At 45.2% G+C, this 18,217-nt stretch overlaps 1 protein-coding gene across 1 annotated transcript in view; it reads left to right on the top strand.

Moving 5' to 3' along the window:
• The window catches only part of LOC138526035 (uncharacterized), a 105,919-nt gene that overhangs the window by 48,086 nt on the left and 39,616 nt on the right, over positions 1-18,217 (top strand). Inside the window, exon 3 of the mRNA XM_069636336.1 lies at positions 9,792-9,935. The gene's annotated coding sequence lies outside the window, so the exon portion shown is untranslated. The remainder of the gene's footprint in view (positions 1-9,791; positions 9,936-18,217) is intronic.

Raw genomic sequence — 18,217 nt, 5'->3', positions numbered from 1 at the left:
TCTGATCCTTTTCGGTTGAATGAACAACTCAAAAGGAAACTGAAGCTGTGAGGGTGAATTGACCGAAAAGATGCTCATGCTAATGAGCTCATATATCACAAAGAATGCTATGTAAAAACAAAAAAAATAGATGCCACCAGAATATGCAAGTCAGGTAGACTTTGGAGCCTTTTAGGAAGGTATGCGTGTCACAATGGTAGCTGCTTTTGCAAAAAAACTCTCTGAAAACACTTAGGGCCTGATTCATGGAAGTGTTTTATAATGGCGCAATCCCATTGGAAAACGTTCCATGAATCAGGCCCTTAATGAAAATGTAGTTTTTTACATGAACGTATTTCTTTGAAATTAGTTAACAATCCTGTGCTTTCACCTGCAGAAGCAAGTTCCAACATAAGTTCAAATATGAAGGCTCCATATCGGGCTGCTAAATTATTATGGAAACCCATAACGGCAGAGGAGTACTGGAAATTCTCAAGTTCCACCACGCAGGAGAACCTACAAAAGCAATACTCCAAGCATTGAAATCCTTTTTCAAATGGCATATAAGTGGTAGAAGAATGTCTGTTAGTTTGCAGGTTGAAAATTCACATTTCAACCAGCAGGCTGCTGCTTTTCACAAACTCTTATATATGAATTGTAACAGAAAGGCATACCTCATACGGGGCATTCGCCTCATTACAGTACACATGTAAACTTCCACTTCAGTTTGCTGTTAGCCTAACAATATTTCCAACACTCGCAGCAAACTCTTGGTTGGGTTCCTCGGTCAACTACAATTAAGTTCTCCAACGTGGGGAAGCGTTATGAGGTTCTACACCACGTGGAAGCTTATGGAGTATATGTACCACTGCACTTTGTGCAAGGAAGCATGATGTTCTGTGCTGTAGGTAATTTGCACTTTATTGAGAACACCACTGATTGAAAGGGAACCCTTCATGCCGTAGTGATGGCTTGTCATCACAAATGTCATTACAAAGATGAACCACAGATCATAGCATTGCATGATCCAAGCAGGCTGAATCATTCTCTGCAGGGATTACCCTGCTACATGACTGTCAGGATCCCCTCTTCATCTCCCTGTTTACCGAGGAAACAAAGAGACTGGCGCCTCCCCCAGCGATTGTTCCAACAGAGACCTGTCTGTCGACACTCACGGACTACATTTCCCAGAGTTCCTGACCACCTGACGCATAGCATCTGATAACGCGATGAACAGCATCTCTTCAGCCCATGCATATTATGGGCTGTGCTTTTCGTTCGGTGCTCCTAAAACACAACAACTGGTGAGCTTTGTTTTTTTACCTGTTCTTCGTTCCTTGTACTCTTACGGCTTAACTGCGACCTCGGATTGATCACTGGACTGCCCTTCTTGCTCCTTCACAAATCACTGTGTTTAGGCAACCTTGACCTCGGCTCGTTTACTGGACTGCTTTTCTTGTACCTCTGATATTTGTTTGTTGGTAATCCTGACTTCAGGCTCTTCTCCATGGAGCTTGCATCTTAACCCTTCCTTGCCTACGTTTGTTGTGCCTTGACTGTTGGTATCCTGTATCAGGACTTCCCAGCTGTTCCTTGGCAAGGGTCTAGGTGTTCTGACTTTCCTGTGGCCATTCTGATCACAATTTCCCCATTTGGCTAAAGATCCCATGAGTCTGCAAAACCTGCAAACTGAACCTTCTCAACTGCATGCTTGGATTACAGCACTGCATCCCGTTTGCCTACAGATACTATCATCCTACAAACCTGCAAACTGAATTTTATCTCCTTCACGACTGGATTACAATACTGTATTGGAACTCTGTAGTTGTGCCCTCGTTCCGTCATGGTATAGTCTTTGCGGGACATCCTCATGCTGTTGGGTACCGTTTGCAAGACTACTACTTCTTGGATTACTGGATTTCTCCTTTCTGAACTCTGGACTCAGATTAGAACCCTGCATCCTGGGATGTCCACTGGTTATCTGACGTTCCTCTCTAGGTCCAATACATAATACACGTCAGCACAGGTGGGTCAAAATGTACAAGACTAAGTATAACATATCATAGTTCTAGTTTGTGTAATGATACACTGGGCCTCATTACGACCCTGGCGCTAATGGGTTAACGGCACCGTAAAAGGCTGCGGCGCCGTTAACCCATTAGCGCCTAATTACGAGGTCCCTTTGCGGGACCCGACCTTAACGGCTGGTCTGGACCAGCCGTTAAAGTAGGGGCCCGCAAAGGGACTCTCGAGGTAAGTACGGTACCGCAATTTGCAGTACCGTAGCTACCGCCTTCACCATTCCCATTATGGGGCAAAATTGGGAATGGGGAAGGGCCATGGTGGCATGGGGAATTACCGCCCCGCCAACCTTGGAATGGGGTGGTAATTCCCCATTCCGCCATGGCGGACTCCGGCATCGACCATGGTGCTAGGAGCGCCATGGTTTTCCGCCGGAGTCCTAATAAGGGCCACTGTCTTTCTTCTTACAGCTGCTGGTTGCGCATCTCCTGCCTTTTCACCCGAGCAATCATTCCACTATCAAATATACATTAGTGGAAAGTGATCTCAGGAGAAAATTCTCCCTCTAGTAGGAGGCCAGTAGTCTTGCCTGTGGTTACTGGCTTATACATTCCTCATCCACACGAGGACCTGACAACGACAGACTTGACCACCTACAAATGGCCAAAGTGTCTAAAGACAAAGAATGCATCTATTTTAAGGAATCTGCAGTTACGCAGAGCTTATGATTTTATATCTTTTTGAAAAGTAGACTTTGCATGGTTTCCATCTAAAACTTGAAGCATAGCAAAGTCTACTTCTTTGAATGTTGAGAGCACAGAACCTGCATGCAATGGTAACAGGCTCCCAAAATGAACCTAGAAAAACAGGTCCTTAACCTGAGTATGCTCCAAACTGGATAGTTGTCTATGAAAAATTGCAACAAGTGTCGAAGCTTTCATTTGTTCTGTCAATCATAACAGCTACCTGCAACAGATTGTTCAATACAATTGACTTGACCATCTAGAAAATTTTACTCCATATATTCGAGGAAAAGATTCAAAATATGTTGTGGCATTAGATTTGAGTCTCTACAATTCTGTGCATCAACTAAAAATGTCTCAACTGTGTTGTCATGATCGATTATTTTCTAGGGCCTGGTGACTTGCACGGAACTATGACATTACCCTGTCATACATAGTGGCTCCTTTGTTGATGGACTGGGTATTCATGACATGTGGGATGGGATTTCTGTGTGAGACAAGCCTTGTATTAAGAGAGACACAGACTCAAAAGTAACAATTTGAAAACCTTTATTGTAAAACTTTGTTGGGTTGGTGTAATGTCTAACTGGCCTAACTCTAACCGGGTTGTTCCAACTGATGCTTCTAAGGGCTGTCTGAGTCCTTAAGTCCAAAACCAAAGTTGTCTGTGTCAAAACCTATGCTTGCCCTCACTCTTAAACCAAATGCGATATGGGGTCTTCTTAAAGGAAAATGGTGACTCAAAAAGAAATGTAAACCAAGGCCGGGCTCAGGTAGCCTTACCATCATAGTTCTGCCAGTGTCAAAAGGACATCTAAAAAGGGTTGCCCTTGGAACCTTCCACGTAGGGTTCTTGCAGCAAGTCAATAAAGTTCACAATGTCTCAGGGTCTCAGGATTCCCTTCCCCAAACTTCGATCCTTCCAGTTCCAGTCAAAAAGGCACTGTTCCTGTTAGGCCTCTCAGGGTTCCCTTACCCAAGTCTATGCCTCTCCTGTAAAGTTCGCAATGTCTCTGGGTCTCTTGGGGGTTCCCTTCCTTAAACTTCAATCCTTTTAGTTCAAAATGAAGAGACAGTTCCTTTTAGGCCTCTCTTGTCTTAAATGAGGATTCACAGTTCGCTTCTTGGTTTCTTTTAGGCTTCTCAGGGATCCTTTCCCCAAGCTTAGGCCCCTCTGGTTTGAAATAAAAGTTCACCTTGTCAGAATGTACCTTTAACCACAGTTCTTTCATAGGGTAGTATCAGAGACTTTCGAGAATGCAGGGCTTTTGCTCCTCTCATGCATGAGCACTATGACGTCTGACTCCTCTCCTTATTCTCTGTACCTGTCTTCTGGCACCTTTTCCTTCCTGTGCCTCTTTCACTGTGTCCTTGTTTCTTTTCCACTCTTGCCTGTCTGTGCCACACCTTCCTCTTATCCGTGCTTCTTGCACACTTGTTTTACTTTGCTGTGCACACTTGCACCTTCTTTCTGCTTTACCGCTTATCATATCGCTTCCATCTTTCATTGCTCCTGCTCCCGCTCCAGCCACCTGTACGCTGAGTTTCTCTCTCTCTCTTTCTCTCACAAAACTCACCCAAGTAACACAGCATTGGCAAGCAGTTCTACGGGATATGTGGGTCGAGTTCATGGTCTCACCACCTGCCCCTCAGACACTCCTGGGACTGGCACACATCCCAGGGGAATGAGCACTGGTCTGGATACTGCCAGCAGGTTGCAGTCCATCCACTCCCGCTCCTTGGAGACACAGCTCCCTCACCACACTGTAACCCCTTTGACACACTGGGTCAACGTCTAAGCATCCTGCTCTCCTCCGGATCTTCTGGGCACTTCTTGCTGCAGCCTCCTGCTCTCTGGTTTACACGCTGAAACCAGCCACCTCATCTCGCTCTTCTCCTTTGGCAGAACCAAGCCTTTTATACCCTGAGAGTCAAGTGGAGTCAGGTGTGCATGGTTAAGGTGAAGTGCCTGACCTTGCCCGAGTCTATTAGTAGCACAGCCTAGTGGTGAAATGTAGTACGCCTCTCCCTGCATCCCAATGTTGTTTCTAAGGGTACTCTTTATTACTCTGTCGCCTCTTCCTTGTCCCAGTACATGTTGGAAATGGGTAGGGGAAACAGGGTGAAAATACCCCATAAAGGCTGAGGGGGTTTGAACTTTTCTCATACTCTTTGAGTACTAGGTGTGGGAATTTGTTGGGGCCTATTATGGTGAGTGGATGATGTTTTCCATCTTTTTTATTTGGCTGGTTGTGGTAGTAGTAATACCGGGGTGTTGGTTCTACATTCCCTTGTTCACTGAAGCGTGATAAATGGGAGGAAAAAGGTTGGTTTTGAGGAAGGAGAGACAAGGTTAGTATCAAGGGTTGTGAAAGGGTTTGGTCTCCCTAGATGTCTAAGATGTTTTACCTTCCCTTTTCTTGAGGGATGGTCAACAGGTAGGACGGGACTTAGATGACAATATCCCATGAACAAAGAGGGAGGGTAGGATGGATTGGGACAAGGAACAGGGGAATAAAATGTCTCTGCAATGGACGCTCTGCCTGCAGCCCCCAAGGACCCCCCTGCCCAGGTGATCCTCCCTCACTTGTCTGCCTGCAGGGTTGGGATCCAAGTAGAATGGCCCTTCCATAGCCACCTGAACAACAGATCCCCGGGGATTACATGTGAGAACACCCTCAGGTTTCTCACACTGGCCAAAAGGGGAACAGAGGTTTTAAAGTTATTTGTAAAGAACTTGTGGTCATCGAGAATGTGGTGCAAGGGAAGGACACCGGGGGATGATGAGTAAGGAAAATAGGGTTAATGAGGCAGGGGCACACATCTAGAAAAGTCAGCAGGTTGATTGACTGTTGCTAAGATCTGTGCCTGACCTGCATGTCACTGCACCCGATCGTGGGACTGGCTTGACCTCTTTCTATTTTCTGATGAAGTGATGTATACTTTCTTTATTAGCGTATATTTCCATTAAGACTGCTCCTATATTTTTCAAGTTTCCTTATGATGAGACTTAGTGCTTTTAAAGAACACACAATTGTACAGACTAAGATTATAATTATAGTGAGTTTTCATTATAAGTATAACATTAATCTTCACAATTGTGTGTACTCTAAGATGTTTTTGCTTCAGGATACAGACGATTAATAGGCTTCCCTCTTGTATATGAATTGGTGCTTTGAAAGCTAGATTTATAGAACAGTGTACTAGTTCATCTCTTGAACAACTTTGCAGAAAGTGTTATGTAGTTCCAAATATCCATGATGGAATATGCTCTCTGAATTGGAAACTTTGGAACCTGGAAAACAGAGTTCAAATCCCCACCTTCCACACTTCATACATTGCGATCCCGAGTAAATCACTTTTTGTCACTGTAAAGAAAGTCTCACTCACATGGGTTTATAGTCTATATTTTTAACCATTTTGTGGAATAACGAGGATAACCGACCAGGTTTGCCTGAACAGAAAAAAAGGTAAGCTTTATTGAAGGACATACAGGGTAGAGGAAAGTCAGTACACTCAGGAAGCATGCTTCAGTCCCCTGGATACTGCTCCTTGCTTTGTTCCCTACGGTAGGGGTGCGTTCTTGGATCACTCCTCTTAGTCCTCATACTCCAAGCGATACTCATTCTCTTCCAATCTCTCTCGGGTTGGCGTCTGTCCTGCAGAGAGTAGAACATTTCACATTTGTTTGGGGTCGGTTGCTGGCTTTATGGGGGGGCGTCGCTGCGGGCCAATCAGAGTAATTTGTGTGATTCTACAAACACCCCTTTTAGCCCACCCCCTTTCTTCCTCGTAAAGGGTTGCCATGCTGCCTTGCTACCATGTGGATCCCTGGAGACAACTCAGGGTATCAGGACACTGAGACCTGGGTAACAGAATGCCCATGAGCGACCGTATGTAGGTAAGCAACCGTCGTATGAAAGAAATATGGAAGCTTGGGCTGCACCCAAAGGAAGCAACGGAGTGCGTGTCCTTAGGAAATTGTCGGCAAGCAAAATCCGGCAATGCCCTTTGTCCATAAGCCCCTTGGGACTCGGCAAGCCTTCCGACAGCCCCCTCACACCAGGAATGGGGCCTGCTGGTGACACGGGCACTGTTGCACATTTATATAGTGTGCACGGTGGAGAAGCAGGATGCCAGGTAAGGGTTGTTGTGGAGGGTTGGGTAGACGGGGTACTAGTTATTGGATTTGTGTCATGAGCTGGGGAGGCTGGAAGCCATGTATGGGTCTTTTGCCATGCCAGCTCATGTTTGGCTGTGAGAGCGAAGCCAGGCACCCCAGTTGTGCAGAAATGGCTCAGGCTCTATCAATGAATTCTCTAGCTTCATCACCTATTTACATTGGTCTACAACTAAAGTGATCGACGGAGTGGGAGGAGATGTAACCTGCTATCAAATTGCAAACTGGGGCACAATGAAACCTGGGCTCAAATCCCAGCTTTCCCATTTCACCAATTATATTATCCTGGTGAAATAATGTTCCTATGTTTGGTATGTAGGAGAGTTTGCCCAGGTGCAGCTCTCTAAAAAACCATAAACATAACTAAAAGATATGTTGCATAATGCAATTAGGGTCTACTATATATACTTGAGAATATGTGGAAGGGAGAGCGGTTGTTAGTGAGTTTACTTGCTCTTGAAGTTGGGGCTTCTGCATTATGCGCTTGGACCGTTTCACTATGGGTCAGAAAATGACACTTGCCCCGAGGCTACATCTTGCCAGTCCTCCCCTGTGCTCAGTGTTGCAAAGTTTGAAAAAACCAAACGTCTTTGGACAGGTGCAAATCAAAATGTCCAAGTCGTTCCCATGTGCAAAAACAAAGTGTTCACTGCTTAAGGAGGGCCTCTCGTCCCGGCTTGGGCCTTCTGGGAAAAGGATTGTCTAGTCCCCTGACCCCTCTCCTTGGGTGTTAGGGTTTCTCAGGTCGATAACCCATGGTACCTGGGGAGATGGATGTTTCTGTGGTCTTCCAGATTGTTGCCTTCTATGCCTCTCCTGCCCGGGCTGTGGGTTTGTTCCACCAAGCTAGGTGCAAGGTCCACTCTGGAACCTTCCCATCCTAACTAAACTATGCTTGTCTTCCTGGTGTAGTGGCTCCATACCGTTCCTTCACCCACATCTACAATTTCCCCTGGACCAATGTGGTCATTTGGAACCACCCTACTCTTGCTTTCTACGTGATTGGTCATGCCTTCTCTCTACTGCTGTTGAAGGCTTAGCTCTATTGCCCTTTAGTAGCTTATTCTCTTTCTCTATCTCCTGATGGTATCTCTTTTACCCCTTCTGTCATCAATTCTCTCTCCTCTGATGGTATCTCTCCTTCTCGCTATAATACTCCCTTGCCTCCAAGTCTGCTGCTTTCCCCATTGTAGAAGAATACTCTCCTCCCAGATCTTGACTCTCCTCTTTCTGCCCATGGCAAATTTCAAATACAGTCACCCTCAAAGCTCTCCTCTTTGAAATAATGTCTCCTTTCTCTCCCAATCCATATCTCTTTTAATCCTCCCAGGTGATGTCGCCCTCCCAAGCGTATATATCATTCCTCCTTCAATGCCACACTACCTTCCACCACCCCCTTGTTGATAATATCTCTGTTCTGCACAATATTTCTCACCTCCTCTTCCCAGATGATACCCCTTTGTCTTCTCCTAAATAACTTTTCTTTCTCTGTCTCCAAGTCCAGAACTCCCTCCTGCCCCACAATACTACTACTGCCCTGGAGCAAATTCTTCCTCCCCATCCCAAACCATATCTCTTGTTATCCACCCTAATTCCTCCCCAAACTAATATCTTCTTCCTCCTTCAAACCAACAATATCTTCCACTGCCACCTTTCAGATAATGGGTTTCATCATCGGTTTGGCGGTGTGGCTAAAAACTGTGGTAATGCAGTGGTAATTTTATTACCACTGCATTATCTCTGCATTACCAGACCACAGATCTATGGGTTTGGAGGTAAGGCGGAGGAAAAACCCCCAGCACAATGCTGAAGGTAATTCCTGCGCTTCACAGCCAAAAAAAGGCCAAATCGGCAAAATGACCTTCTGGCGGAATTACCGACGGTGGTAATTCTGCCGAAATCCCCATGGAGTCCTATGACTCCAACAAATGGGGGCCAACACCACCTACCACAGCTCATAATCCAGTGGTAATTCCGCCAGACCAAGTGGTGGAAATGGAAAATCCATTTGGTGGTATCTCAGGGCGATTTACCGCTGAGATACCTTCAAACTTGTAATGAGGCCAATAGTCATCTTCTCTTCCCAGTTGGGGCCCCTCGCTTTCCTCTGCTAGCAGATACAGCTCTTTATCTACTCCCTAAAAATCTCTCTCTCCTTCTCTTGTAAGTCAGTAATTCTCTCCTGCTCCACAATAACCGTGCTGCCCTCCCCTTTAGCAAAGAGCTCTTTCTCGAGGCCAATCCCTCCCTCCTCTTTACACCACACTCTTCTTACGTGGCCACTCACCAGTATCACCTCTTGCTGAGTCTCTACCTTCAAGATGATCTCAATCAATGTCTGCAGGGCCGACATCTTCCTGGGTCTGCTGCTCTCCTCCTGCCAGCTCCTCCCAGGTGTGATACTGGCTGCCTGCCTGGCTGCCTTTGTAAATGCTGGAATCTGCTCCCCCTGGATAGTGCCTTGAGTTATTGGTTGCACTTGGGCTGTGTGGGATGGATGCTCTGTGAATGGGCCATGTGCTTAAGGTAATGTCAGTTGATAAAGGCAGGCCCTGAGGTTATAGTTGGGCCTGCCGCCATTTTGATATTCAAAATGGCCCAGAACATAAGAGTGATACCCGTTTTTCCCCTCGTGGGGTCTGCTGAAAATGCCCTTTTGTGTGCCTGTTTCACCAGCTGTTGATTCCTGAATCAGAGAAACCTCTTGAAAGCAGAGGAAACTGTTTTCGTTCATGGCAATGCTTTTGCTGTCAGTTGCAGCATTGTAGTCCCGCAATCAAGGCTAGCCTAAGTGGGAACATTTATTCAATGCTTTCTTGACTTATGCGGTACACGCATGCTATATTTTTCTTCCTTTTCTCTTACAGTGGAGGCTAACTTTGTATCTACCAGAGACTCGCGCTCCCCACAAACTTTTCTCTTTGATGTGTCCAGCAGGGTTCCCATGGAAATAAACGTATCTGTGCACTTGCCAAGGAGATCACATGACTGTACCTACATTCCCTTAAAGGGTAAGCGTTTTGTTTTCTTGTCAAGTGTTCAGGCATAACTAGGGAGCTTCGGACGCACTCTGTACTATGGGGACTTTTGTTCTCCGGTGTTTTCTTGCTCCTGGGACTGTGTTAGGGTGCTGCATAAGGCCTCTGGGTGGGGAGAAGGGGGTTCTCAGGAACCTTCTTGTGATTGTGAAGGTCACCTGCCCAAGTGCAGGGGTGTTCATTACACAGTACAAACAGTACAAAAATAGATTGCACCAATATCACCTTTTTACCTAATTGCTACCACGGGGGAGCCTTGCTGTCTTCCCAGTCTCATGCAATCTGAGACCCAAGCTTTCAGCAGCCCATCAGTGTGTTATCATCAGTGTGTTCTCATCAGTGTTCTTTGTTCTTAGAACAACTATTTATGAAAGTGTCTTTGTATATGACTGATACAAATCTGTATCGACAGAGTGGGGATAATCACAAGATGAAGTAAAAGTTGTATGTATTTTAGGGACATTTCACTACCAAGGGGCCAACAGACAACTCAAAACCAAGTTCTACAGTTCAAAAGGTTTATTTCAACAAACAGACAACTAAGGGATTAAGTGTAACTGAAGATATTTGGTGGGAATTCTTTTGTGCATTTTAGTTAAAACAAACATTTCATGATATACATACAAATCAAATCAATAAAAAAATGCAGTACAACTAAATAATTCTATCACTTAAAGATCAAGAAGCTCTTTTCAAACATTAAAGGCATCATTATGAGTTTGGTGGTAATTCAGTGGTAAATCTGCCGAATTACCGCCAAACTCGATTACCATTACCGCCACTTGGCCCTGTGGAGTTACTGCAGGATTACAAGTGGTGGTAGGGTGGTGTAATAAACCATTTTTGGAGTTCAGAGGCCTCCATGGGAGGTTTTGATGGATTTACCCCTGGTGGAATTGCCGCTAGTTCACTACACTGATTTACGGTGGTAAAATGGAGGATTTGCCTCCAGCAACAAGCTGGAGGTGAATCCACCACTTTTTCTCCAAAAATGGTCAGATTTACTGTGCAGTAATTCCACCAAAACCTATAATTTGACGGCGTGAATACAGTCGTAAATTCCATCCTTGCAAAACAAGTGGCTCACACTGCCAAACTTGTAATAAGGCCCTGCGTAAAATTTGTGACATCTGATTAACACTGTAACGAGAAGCATTCTATACCCTCAGTTGCAATACTACACACAAAGCTTCCAAAGGCTATGTGGCATAATGGTGTTGTTTTTTCAAATTCAATGAACAGATGGTGCAGTGTTTCCAATACACCTTCCTTTTTACAGAGCCTACAATGTCGTTTGTCTTTTACTAATGACAAGTATCAACCTATTATTTCCATCGTATCGAAACAGTGGGCCCCCAATTTCATGAATAAATGTCTCGCCATGTCGTTTTCTAAATCTGTTTACCATTCTTTAAATGGTGGGAATATTTTTGTATACTCCCTCTTCAGTCATAAGATGTTTATGATTAATTTGGCGGTCCCATTTAAAAGCCTTCAATTTAAATGTTTGCGTTGTTAGAGGACAGTCAAGTTGATCGAAACAAATATGACAATCAGCATCATAGCCCCTCAGCACTGCATGTCTACCTTGTTTCAACAGTTCTTTAAAAAAATATGAAACAGAGTTTAGTTCAGCAATTCTAAATGTTTAAATACAAAGTTAACCTTTTAACTCATAACCAAAGTGGGGAGCCCGTGAAGGCATTCATTTACCGGCCAAATACATTTAACCAGTTTAGAGAAAAGTCAAATCTTGTTTTTGTACGTTACAGAATTATGGGTACCAGTTTCTGTTTGTAAGTTTCCATGGCATGTTTAGGCAAAAAGCCACGAGCAGGGGGGGATGGGGCATTACCGCTTCAGGTAATGCCCCGGGGCCCATAGTTACAGGCCTGAGCGAAGCAAAGTGCCCAACCGGGGCCCTTACCTTGTACCCCGGTGCGAAGATGGCGGCCTCCAGCATTGCGGAGGCTCGGAGAGTCGGGATTACTGTGTGGTAATGCCCCTGTTCCAAGCCTCCTCATTGGCTGCCATTAAGTTATAGCCTCGTTGCCGTTGATCGAAGGTCATCAGAGCCGTTGTAACCTTTGTTATCCTCTCCTTAACCCTGGAGTCCGATGTACGCGAGAACAACCAAGTATAAAAACATCAGAGACTTACTCCAATTTTTGGCACCCCAAGCATCAGGTAAAAAGTATTTTTGTCCTTATTCCCCCACAAAGCTCATAACTTTAGTTTTCCCAATGTTAATCTCTAGGGAATTCGTCTTTGCAGTTCCAGATGGCAGTAGCATTACATTGGAGGACTGTGTAGGTGACGTGATATACCTAAAATGAAAGTTGCGGAAAACACGTTTTTTAAGAAGCTACTGGGAGTACCCATAGGCATGCAGCTAAAATGGAACTTGGTCAGAGTGTTATTTATTACCACGCCCATTTGAAACCCCTTCTATTCTGGGTTCAGTTATGGACCAAGATGGAACTAAAGGAATTCAGGGAGGCAAGGTTTGAGGCTTTGGCAAACGATCATTTGAAACCCTGGGTATGGTTCAGAATGTCTTTCTTAGAATCGGTTTAGATTTTTTCTGGCATAACCCAGAAACCCTAGCATCTGCAGATTCCAAGAAATTAAAAGTGTATGACTGGGATTGAGTTCTTACAGACATCATGTGCAGTAATGAGCGAAAGAGTACCTTCCAAAACTGTTTAAGAATTAAGCTGACCGTAGGACTAGCTCTGTATCTTTCTCTGACAGGAACCAGAAATCTTTATATCTGGGTATCCTACCTGTGGATTTCCATAGTAGAAAATGGTCTACACAAGCTTGTTCTTGTTGTCCGATGTGCAGTGCTGAAAGGGAGGATGATTATCAGGTCTCTTTTTCCTGTCCGGTGCTGATGCCTTTTAGAAGGAGATGGCTTCTTTCGATTTAAAAGCTAACAATACTGAAACTCTAATCGGGGCTCTTGAATTTTGTAAAACACCTAGTTTTATCTCAAGAGTGTATGCGCTTGCTAGCTATCTAGCTAGAGCTTGGAAACTGTCGGAGGAAGTACTGTAGATTAAATAATCCTATGAATTGTTTATGTTGCTGCTGTATTGTGGTATTTGTAGTTTACATACATATTTTACAGCATTGTTCCATTGCTTAAATCTTGTGTTTGGAAATGAATAGGTATGTTTTTAAAGTTGTGATTTTTTTATTATTTGCTTTTACCTGTGTAAGATGAATGTGTAAGATGTCCATGTTTCTGAGTGTATTTTGTAAAACTGCCTTTATGGTTTTTTTTATAACCGAAATAAAGCTTCAATCAAAAAGTACACCACTATCCACGTAGGTCAACCAGTGAATGTGCTCAGACCCCAACTTGAGAGGGAAATGTGTAGTTTCCTTGAGGGTTGCTTGCAAATACATCATATAGAGGTTAAACAAGCAGGGAGCCGAAACACATCCCTGCTTCAAACCAAGGTTAGAATATATCTGTAAGCAAACACTACCTGCGTTCAGTTAGTATGAATTTATCAGTACATAAGCAATGCAGGTCTCTCTACTGGACAGTGATCCTCAGTTATTCCCACTCTCCCGTCCATTCACAGTCTTTTGGGTTTAAGTGTCCCGTACACTTCTTCCAGGAGAAACAGACAGCACCAACCCTACTGCTTTGGGCCATCTGAATGTGGGCAATTTTTTCGGGTTGGGAGCCGGGATTTCTCTCCCCTCCTTAATTGCCACTCACGCTTTCAGACTGCTGCCTCTTTAAGGGTTTTGTTCTTGTTCTGACCCTTTTGTGCTTGGCTCAAATACAGTGTAGCGGCCCTCATGCAGTTACTTGGGGGATGTGGACCCTCACATGCAGCACTGAAACCTCCCATCCAAACCACTTTCGCATGAAGCAGTGGCCTGTGCATGTGCCGTCAGGGCTAGAGGAGATTACTGGGGTTTGGGGGATGTCGCTAAAGGCCATAGTGTGGGTAGGGGGGGTTCAGATCTTGCTCAAGTATACATGGGGAGTCAGACGCCATCTTAGATAGTAGTAGCCATATTGGAATTGAGGCCTAGTTTTGTTCTGAAGCCAGACTGCAAGCCCGAGCCACACACACATAGACATAATGTGTATGCAAGTGGGAATAGATTGTAGCCCGGCATTTTGCCAACATGTATCCTAGAAGGAATGCACCCTGCAAGGCCACAAGGGGGTTGAGAGCTCAATGTGAAAAGCGATCCCATTAGAAGGAGGGCACAAGCCTCCAATCCTTCCTGTCCCAGCTCTAAGTAATAGCACCAGATGGCCTCAGCCCCAAGACCCCCAGCATTCCAACATACCCCAGTCAGTCCCAGACCACCACCCATAAACCTGACAAACCCCCCAATCAATCAGAAAACATCTGAAAACAGGATCAGTTTCCTTCACCGTAGATCGTGTGATTTGTGCTGCGAGGGGCTGGGAGGGATAAAACAACATCGCTAAAACAAGGGTGGGGAATTTTGGTTTGGCACCAATGTGTTTTCGATGGAGTTATAGTTTGTTTGAAGCGATGGCTTCAAAGTATCCTCTTAGCCCATGTCTGCAGTACCAGGTGCACATCAGGTTAGATATAAAGCCAGTATTATTTTTTACATAATTGCCAATTAGCTACAGTTGCATAACCTGATGATGTGCAAGGATGAGCCCACGTGAAAGAAAATGGGCAGAAGGGGCTGGGACCAACGGCCTGTCTATAGGGTCTCAACCAATCAGCCACCCTGGTTTGCACACTATGTAATTTACGTCTCTGATGATGTCATATGCCTTCATAAAGTTTTTGTTCGTACTGATTTCGGCAGAACGTTCCATGGCAGTAGAATTCTTTGCTGGTGCATTCTTTTTGTGGAAAATAAAATGTTGTTTTCCTTGCAAGAGGTGTGCTGGGATGTATTTTATCTGTTGTGAGTGTTGAGGGACTTCTCTACATTTCGGGGGACCACGTCGTGATCCCAGCAAATGCTGCAAAGATGCAGACATCCAGGCCGCATCTCTGGAGGGGTCGCACCCACCTACAGTGACTAGTCCCAAGCGTGCGACCCACAGTGGTGGTGACAGTAGTCATTTTCACAGAATTCCTGTCTGTTCTTTGAAGCAAGGCTGGGCTCCTAGGAGAGTGCAGGCCGTTGGTGGGACCCCATGACGGAGGAGCTCGGGTGAACGCGCAATTGTAATTACACCTCTTGCGAGCAACAACAAAAGGGGTAAGAGTGGGGAAGTGAAGTGTGTATGTGGGTGACAGAACAGTGTGAAAAGGCCACGTGGCGGGTTTTATATTTATATATTATTATTATTAAGGAGATTACAAGTAGGAAAAGAAAAAAAGGAGTGTGGGATCCTCTCTGAGTAAGGGGAGACGGTGCCATTGTTTACTGTGATAAGGAGGATACAAAAGGTAGGAGCCCTGCATAATTAGAGGGCTCGGCTTCCTGTGCCCAATATATTCCGGGTGGGGAAAGAGGAAAAGTAGTGGTCGTTGTTTTAGGTTATTGTTTTCGTGTATGGAACTGTTATTGTGAATTTGGTAGAGGCCAACGGAGGGCCAGTGGAACTAATACGAGTCTTCGGTGTGAGGAGTTTGGGAGTGAGTGAGGGAGGAGGGGGAGGGCGTGTACAGGGGCAACTCGAAGGTGAGAACTGAGGACTGGTAGAGACGGTCACAGTAACACTGTGTGCAACGAACAACTAGAAGCTTATGGTGAAAATACTATTGTTAATATGGGGGAAATGACTCAGCTGGAGTATATGTATAGTGTGTTGCCATTGTACAAGGATAAAACGGAGAAGTACCAAACGCAGTGGGTGGTAGAGACCCAAGGGGGAATGTCCCACCCCTGAGCAGAGCACAGTTCTAATAATAGAGAGATATTAGAGCACATGAGCACATTTCTAACAGCTAAGTATAAGGGTAAACAATTGAAGAACCAGAAAGAGATTTTAGACCTGTGGAAAATGGTGGCGGATGTAGAGGATACCGCCAGGTGTATGTCCCGGTGCCCCTCAAAATGTAGTAACTGCAACAGTGCCCCAGGAAGTGCCATGGCTCGCGCCTAGAGAGGGGCTCTATACACTCACTGCCTGCCCAGTAACAGGATGGGACATACAACATATCCCAACATATGTGCCCCCGCAAGCCACCGTTCGACCCCCGTATCGACCAGCCCCAAATAGCATTACACAGTGGGAGGTCAAATCACAGAAGATGTTAGAGGAAGCCTTGGAGGCAATGCAAGCAGAGTTGATCCGGTTGAGGGCAGTACAAAAAGGGGGAATAAACACGGGTGTGGGTTGGACGAGTGGAGGGCTGGGGACATTATGTTCAGACTGGATAGCACCGTCCTTAAGGATGGGTGTATCGAGAAGCACAGGAGTAAGGATGAAGCGGCAGAAAGTTAATGTTGCAGGACAGTAAGGTCGGAAAGGGAGGCGCATACAGAGGGACCGGAAGGAGACTTAGACAGTTTGGAAGAATTCCAAGACGTGGAAGGTGTGGCGCAAGGGGCTCCAGAAATTACTCCAAGGGTAGAACGCTTGTTGGGCGAGCGATTGAAGTGAAGGTTTTGGCGGGTAACAGGCAAGCAGATGATGTTAATACACAACGGACCTGTGAGGGCGAATTATGCGCCATGGGCGCAGATGGATACAAATAATTTGATCAATGCACTACCGGCCCTTACTGCTGGGGTGGGGAAGTAGATATATGCCTTTGAGAAACAGACAGCACGGTTTCCTTTGGCGGTAGGAGATATGAAAAGGCTACTTGTTCCGAATGTGGGGGACTAGGCTGGGGATGTGTGGGCAAGGCAGGGTACCATGGAGTAAAACTGGATGCGCACGATGGGGCACATTTCAATAATATCAGGGCACAAGTGTGGGACGTACTGCGACGGACGTACCCCGACACACCTGACGTACAATCCATAATGCTGTATACTATGGGGGATGATCAAGTGCCGCTCAATACCTTTTTGTTTTTTAAAAAACTTTATTTGTAGCTGACAAGTACATTGCAATCAAAACACGTTCAATGGAGGTTCAGAAGCATACATGTAAATACATCATCTTCATTGGCAATTATAACTCATTGGGTGCATCAGTTTATCATTCGGAACAAGTTGAGTCTGTGTCTGATGCTTCTTGCTTGTCCTTAAGATATCTCCTTAAAGGGCCCCATTTATCTTTTGGTCTGCAGACGGCTGAGACACCTCTGACATAATTCTCTTTGCTTTCTTGTACGTATATTAAGTCTTTTATCCATGGCTGCAGGGTAGGAGCAGTCTTTGCTTTCCAGGCTCTGAGGATATTCCTTTTTGCCACTGCTCCAGCGACTGCAAAGAGTCTACAAGTCTTGATTGCAACTTTTCCTGAGTCCCCAAATAAGTATTTCAATGGGGTGGCTGGTATATGTATGTCTATTATGTCACTAACAACTGTGACTACCTCCTCCCAAAAGTGTCTGATTGGGGGACAGTCCCTGTACATATGTATTTAAATTGGCTGTAGGAGCCTCACATTTAGGGCAGACCGCTTGTTTAGAGGGATCGCATTTGACTATTTTATTTGGAGTAATATGCAAGTGATTCAACATTTTAAATTGGAGTAGTCTAAAGTTGGCACTTATTGAGATGAATTTTGTATATTGACAGTATTTTGCTCATCGGCTATCTTCTATTGTTGTGTCTAAGTCACGTTCCCACTTCTCCATCTTATTTTTGGATGGGGTGTGTGATTGGATCGCTTTATACAGTCTGAATATGTGGCCTGTGATGCCCTCCTGTGACATAACTTCTGTCAGAAACTGGTGTGTGGTTGACACGTTTGGAAAAGAGGGCCATTTTCTCCTACATGCTGCCTTTAATAGGTGGTACTGCAGCGTTTCGTGACGAGGCCTGCCCCCACCTTTTCCTGAACATCTTCCACTGACACAAACCTCCCATTTGGGTATAGGTCTCCCAGGCGCATTTCCTTACTAGGGTCCCATTTACTCTGTAATGTTGTATCCAGAGTAGGTTCGAGGTCAGGGTAGTGCCAAAGGGGAGTTAGAGGCCAGCAGGGGTCTACGTATTCCACCCTGCTAAACAATTTGGTCCAGGCACATACCGTGGAGTTCATTGGGTCAACATCACCCATGTCTTTCCTAGCTTTGGCAAATGGCGTGGCCTGTAAACTTATGGGGGCAGTTGCAAACTTTTCAGTCTGTATGTGCGCATATTATTCTGTGGTGTTAGTCCAA

This window comes from Ambystoma mexicanum, chromosome 7p (genome assembly GCF_040938575.1).
Source record: "Ambystoma mexicanum isolate Mex_15411 chromosome 7p, UKY_AmexF1_1, whole genome shotgun sequence".
In the NCBI taxonomy this organism is placed as follows: domain Eukaryota; kingdom Metazoa; phylum Chordata; class Amphibia; order Caudata; family Ambystomatidae; genus Ambystoma; species Ambystoma mexicanum.
This window is presented reverse-complemented; position numbering and strand designations above follow the sequence as displayed.